Source organism: Trachymyrmex septentrionalis, unplaced genomic scaffold (assembly GCF_001594115.1).
Source record: "Trachymyrmex septentrionalis isolate Tsep2-gDNA-1 unplaced genomic scaffold, Tsep1.0 scaffold53, whole genome shotgun sequence".
Taxonomy (NCBI): Eukaryota; Metazoa; Arthropoda; class Insecta; order Hymenoptera; family Formicidae; genus Trachymyrmex; species Trachymyrmex septentrionalis.
Window position 1 is genome coordinate 3,075,266 of NW_017305705.1, and position 5,994 is coordinate 3,081,259.

The 5,994-nt window shown below is 34.8% G+C and overlaps 1 protein-coding gene and 1 long non-coding RNA gene across 2 annotated transcripts in view; both read right to left on the reverse strand.

Moving 5' to 3' along the window:
* The window catches only part of LOC108751970, a 17,760-nt gene extending 13,248 nt beyond the window's left edge, over positions 1 to 4,512 (reverse strand). Inside the window, exons 1-2 of the long non-coding RNA XR_001939523.1 lie at positions 4,469 to 4,512; positions 859 to 918 (exon numbers count right to left, since the gene is read on the reverse strand). This is a non-coding gene — a long non-coding RNA (uncharacterized LOC108751970). The remainder of the gene's footprint in view (positions 1 to 858; positions 919 to 4,468) is intronic.
* LOC108751969 (nuclear hormone receptor E75) overlaps positions 1 to 5,994 on the reverse strand; it is a 95,513-nt gene that overhangs the window by 74,726 nt on the left and 14,793 nt on the right. The gene's annotated exons all lie outside the window — the stretch shown is intronic.

Sequence of the window (5,994 nt, forward strand, 5' to 3'; positions counted from 1 at the left end):
CATAATATAATGTTTTTATATTATATATATATATATATATATATATATATATATATATATAATTAAGGTAAAATACATAAATTTTGGTATAATATTATAATGCGAGGATAAAATAAATCAGAAAAATAGATACATTTTTTATTTTTACTCGCTGGTTTTACATCCGTAAACAAAACAGCGACATATCCGTTTGAACAGTAGTCCGTTCTCACTTAGATGTATTCGCGCAACTGGTAAGGATCAAAGACGTATGTAATCAGACTGACTGAAGTCAGTCAAGTAGGTAACTTCCGTATCGGGCAGATCACTCTCTCTCGACGGGTCAGTCGAACTAGTAGATGGCAGTACAGTTCAGACCGCAAAGAGAGGAGAAAACGTGAGAAAGCTTGCCAGATCACTCTACTTTACAATATATCCGATAGAGTCTGCTAGCATCGTATCGCTGGGCGACATCTACTTTTCAGCGTGTACACTACTGACTACTATTCAAACGTTGTTCATTTAATACGTAGCAACAGGTTTCACGTGTACATACGCACACGTGCTTTCCTGACACTTGTTTTTATTTTTAGCATGACCGCGACATTCACGCGAGCAATGATTTTTAACAAATCGAATCAAAGTCAATACGAGCAATACAAAACGCAAATATCCTTGATATAATGCAAATTGTCGATATTTTGAAAATATATTATAAAAAATCATTATTTCTCTTCTCCAACATTGCTCATCTTTATTCCATATTGATCGAATACGAATTATAAATATTACATAACAAAATGCAGGAATATAACACTTGTCACTCATATGTCATGATTAATACTTACTGTAAATAATAATTATTATATAAGGACTTACATTGTGGTTCGATTGCATATAGAAAGAATTAGGCACCAAAAACGGTCATCATGAACTTACCTGAAACAAAAAAATTATATATGATTATTATAGCTATATCGATCATATCAAAGAGGTTTTATTATTTATAAATAATAAATTGAGATACTTCTAATAATTATAGCTAATATCGCAAGAATGTAATATTTCTATTGTTTCTAAAAAAGTTATTGACCCGAGCATCCCTTGAGTTTATATGTATGCTTGAGATCACATGTGTCTGCGCGAAAAGCACGAGAGGGTAAAAGTGGAAATGGCAGGAGGGCGGATAACTACGACAGAGAGGGGGAGATGTATAATTTCCTACAAATACATTGCCAGAGCGATGCAACGCGTTACTATCTTGTAACATGCGTTGGATGCTACAAAGGGGGAACGTGTATCTGCATGCGATTGACACCATGATGCTGCTTGCTGTAGGTTAGGGATATCTTCATGAAGCTTGATACGTACTGGATACGTAATGGAATCAGTGTTCGCGATCAGCAGTCATTCTTTGAGAGTAATTTAATACTTTGATGCAGAAAAATAGGATTAAACGAACTATTGCTTCTTTTTTGTAGGAAGACATTACCTATATTTCCTATTCGAGGGCTTTATTTTACATTTTTCATACACTATCACAAATATCTAATTCATCTACAAAAATATTTATTTTAAATATCATTCTTCTGATTCTTTTATACGTATACTGTAAGTCGAATCATTCGATATGAGAGCCGAACCCATGCGGGTATGATACGTGATGAGAAAGCAAAGTCGGAAACAGGGGACTATATATATATTCAGTGTTTTCGTAAATAGATGTAGGATCCGGAAACGAGCTGCGAAGCTTAGAGTTCGAGAACGCGCCGTTGCCACCCCCGACCCTTCTCGGCCAAGTTCGATCTTGCTCTGCACTAACCGCCCCTAAAGTCCCGCCAGTTTCCCAACCCTGGAGACCTTCACCCCATTTAGCCTTCACCGAGCTCACCGGATTCCGGGCTTCAGAACGACTATACATCAATAAGGACCAAGTTCTTTGTCCGCGAAACGTCGCGGCCCTACGAACGAAATATTGCGTTACATGTGGAGCTGAAGACAAAGAAAGAGATTGACTACAACCCCACAAGCCTCCTATTTCGAGGAGAGAAAGAGGGGAATACATATTCTCACTTCGCATTCTACTCGACAACGCAATTTCGCTCTCCTTTGGCGAAGACAAACTCTTTGTTCTATTTTTTTTGTAATTCTTGACATATTTCCTGATTGGATATTTTTCCCATCACGTATATTATTTTCCTCTCAATATAATACGTTAACTGTATTTATAGACTATATTATATATCGAAAGGAAAAATATTTTTATTTTATTATTTGAATGTGTACAAAAAAAGACAAGTATATGTACAATATAATGTTAGGGGAGTTATTCAGCTATTGCTCTTTAGAACTGTTTGATCGATTACAAGGGCCATTATTCCATTATCAGCGACCTTCAATGAAATAAAAATGAATCCCTTTCTTAAATTTACCTTTCCAATTTAGTTGAGTGTATATATAAATTAATATCTTATGATTACAAGAGAGAACGGAGTTGAATCTTATATACTTCCGACACACAATATTACAAATCGCTCCTGCGTCACATGACAATATCAATAAATTCAAAGAACGAAAATTGACTCAATATTCTTGATATTTTATCTCCGTCATTTCCTATCTAATCCGTGACAGTAACCCAAATCCCATGAGTACGTCCAAAGTAATCGTCGCGCGCACATTTTGGGGTCAGTAGACGAGGAGGAACTAAGGCAGCACGTGCCACCGACTACATACCGTTGTCAGGGTAACGACGACCTTGTCCCGCGCAATCAGCCCCGGAATCCCGATACCCTCTCTTCCGGTATCTTTGCCAATCGACGAAAACTCGCCATATGGTGATAATGCCTATCAAATGCCATTATAACGCCTGAACAAACTCGGTTTCAATCTAGTAACGATATTGCTCAACACACACACCTTGCTAATTCGTTGTATATTTACTTTATTTTATTCACTTTAGTTGTTTATCAGGACTAGTTAGAACTTGAATGGCTTTCTAAAGCTTCTAGTATGTATAAGAAGTATATTATTTCTTAGTACTGTATTATTTTTAATCTAAAAGTATTAGTTACCAGAGATTTAGAAAAAGTGCGCTACAAAAACTGTAATAAACGATATTACTTAAATTTAAAAGATGTTATAATTAGAAATGAAATGTATATTGATGTTATATTATATATGACGATGAAGAATAAAAATACAATGTGTGAATAATATGCAGAGTGACGAGAGATTGGAAACTTCAAAACGAATCGTCACACGTGTCTCCAAGTAGAACGAACAAAGCATCACAATCGAATTAGGAATTGTCTTTGTTCTTGATGCTTTAGGGATGGCGACGAGAGTCAATCGACCCTTGCTTCGCACAGCATCGCGAGGGACCGCGAGTCCGACTCGAGGGAGAAAGAGATTGCGTTACCCCTAGTCACCCCGTCTGGAAAGTGGAGAACTTTGGAAATTGGGACGAATATTTTTCCAAATTTAATCGTAAGCTCATTTGTCGAGAGTTTATTTAACTTTTCGTGTCAAACTGTTCATTCTAATTAATTGATTATGTGCGATTAATGATTATATTCCATAAAATTATGCTTTGTGAAAAAAATATTAATATCAAACTACTCTATCTTTATAATTTTATTTTTGTAGAAAGTAGTGTCTACAGCACCGCAATTTTAAAAATCAATGTTACATGAATGGGTTATATATATGTATATACATATTTTTTTCAAATATTATATATATATATATATATATACAGGATGTTTCTCAAATAGCGGACACTAATCATATAGCGCTATTCCTGATTAAAAATTGAGTCTAAATCCTCTACCATTTTGTAATCTTCGCAATAATTGATGAAATATTAATGTTTAAAGATTGCCGAGTAAGCGATTATCGAATCACGTAATGCTATCCTTGATAAAAAATTAAATCAAAAAGTTCTCTACCATTTTGCAGTTTTCATAGTTAGTGGTTGAGCAGCTGGATACGCACTTTATTCGGCAATATTTAAAAATTAATATTTCGTCAACCATTGCGAAAATTGCAAAATTAGATAGAGGGCAAAATTAAATAGACGACTTTTCGACTCAATTTTTGAAAACACAAAGTGTCCACGAGGCTATAATAATTTTTGAATTATAAATATTTAGTGAATCATACCACCTAAAGTTCGCGCTTTTTTAGGATTTTGTTCTACAATTTATAGAACAAAATGCCAACAATTTATAGAACAAAAAAGCGCGAACTTTAGGTAGTATGATTCGCTAACTTTAAATGTTTATAATGGAAAAACTATTATAATCTCGACATTTTGGTATAAGAATTTTGATCTCAAAATAACAAAAAGGAATATGTTATTAACAGGTGATACGTCGAGTCTGAAATATCCTGTATATACATATACGTATACATACATATACACATACATATATGTATGCAGGGTGCATTACGTCGAACTGATATTAAAACAGAAGAGGTTAATTACAGGGTTTGATGAGGTTTTTCCGGATGAAGGTGACGTCTGCATCCATGTCTTTGTTCATAGTTAGGTCCTTCGTCCTGCCGATACAGACGCAAGTATATACGGGGCATCGTAAACCGTCCTATAAAAGTCACGTATCACAAGGGCCGAAGGTAGTTTTACGGTGTATTCTCGTAGCCATAGCAACGCATGTCTACCGTCCAATCGATAAAGTGCAACATTCAGGTGATTCAAGTTGGTAAGTTGGAGAATATTAAATTGACTGACATATATTTTTGTCTTCAATTTACTCTATGATTTTTAGCATCTTAAAATCAAAATAGTAAATAAAGTGTGTTTGAAAACTCATATGATAGATACAACAGATCTTATTTATTAATGTCAAGATATATGTCTAATTTCATAATTTAAAAAGAAATATAGAATTTTCTTTAATAAATAAAAGTAGAAAATTAACTACATTTCTATAAAGAAAATTTAAAATTCTAATGTTAATAGTAATTATTCTTCAATTTTGATAAGGACAACAATCTTGCTGCAGGATCGCTTTCTTTCAGGACGATTGCAAGCGCGATAGCTTTCGATCGGCTGAGACAGAGGGTGGAAAGTAGAAACGCAGCCCTCGGGTGGGCGTTGCAAGGGTAGTTTAGTGGCGGTCGCTATGGAAACCTCGAAGAGCCGATGTTCACTGCACCCCCGTTGTGGACCTTGAATAAGAATCGAAGGGCATACTATAAACGAGGTACAGCGAATTCGCGAGCATTTTTTTCTTCGAATTCGCTGTTTATTATAGAAATATTGGAAGCGAAGGATCAAATAATTTTTTGCTCTTCATGATTAAAAATCTACGGATTCATAAAATATCTTTAATATATTCCTATAAGAAAGAGAAGAATATTAAATTTACGCTCTTTAAATAAGAAATTATTTTGATTAAAAAATAAATACTCATTAGTAATAAATTCGACGAGGTAAATGAAAAAAAATTCACGTTTTTTTCATTCAAATTCAGAAATGCTTTTAATAAGGTCTACATCTTCTGCGAATACAGGTGTAAATCATTAATTTGAGCTCGACAGTACAGCAGGCCACGTGTTCTCTTTTTTCATTTACACCGAGCGAATGTCGTAGTCCTCTATTTCGCGGTCCCGAGTAGTCCACGGAGGTCTTTCGCCTCCTCTGAGGGATCGACGTCCCGGTCACCGACATCGAGTGCAGTAACCAAGGAGTAGGTTATCCGCGGACCTTCACCGCACGACAAGAGGTCGAAGACCCTACGGTACCTTCGTCGAGTGATCGATTCGTTTTAACCCTTTTGAGTCTCCTGATGATAAACGTTGCTGCTATAGTATTACAAATTCTTAGCATAACAACGATTAAGCACAAATTTTAATACAGAGTAACAAAAATTTTTTATCTCCTACAGAATTCAAAGAAATCCAAGATTATAAAAGACAATTCCAAAAAATTAATATATATTTCATTGCGGAGAAAAAAAAAATATATATGTATATATATATATATATATA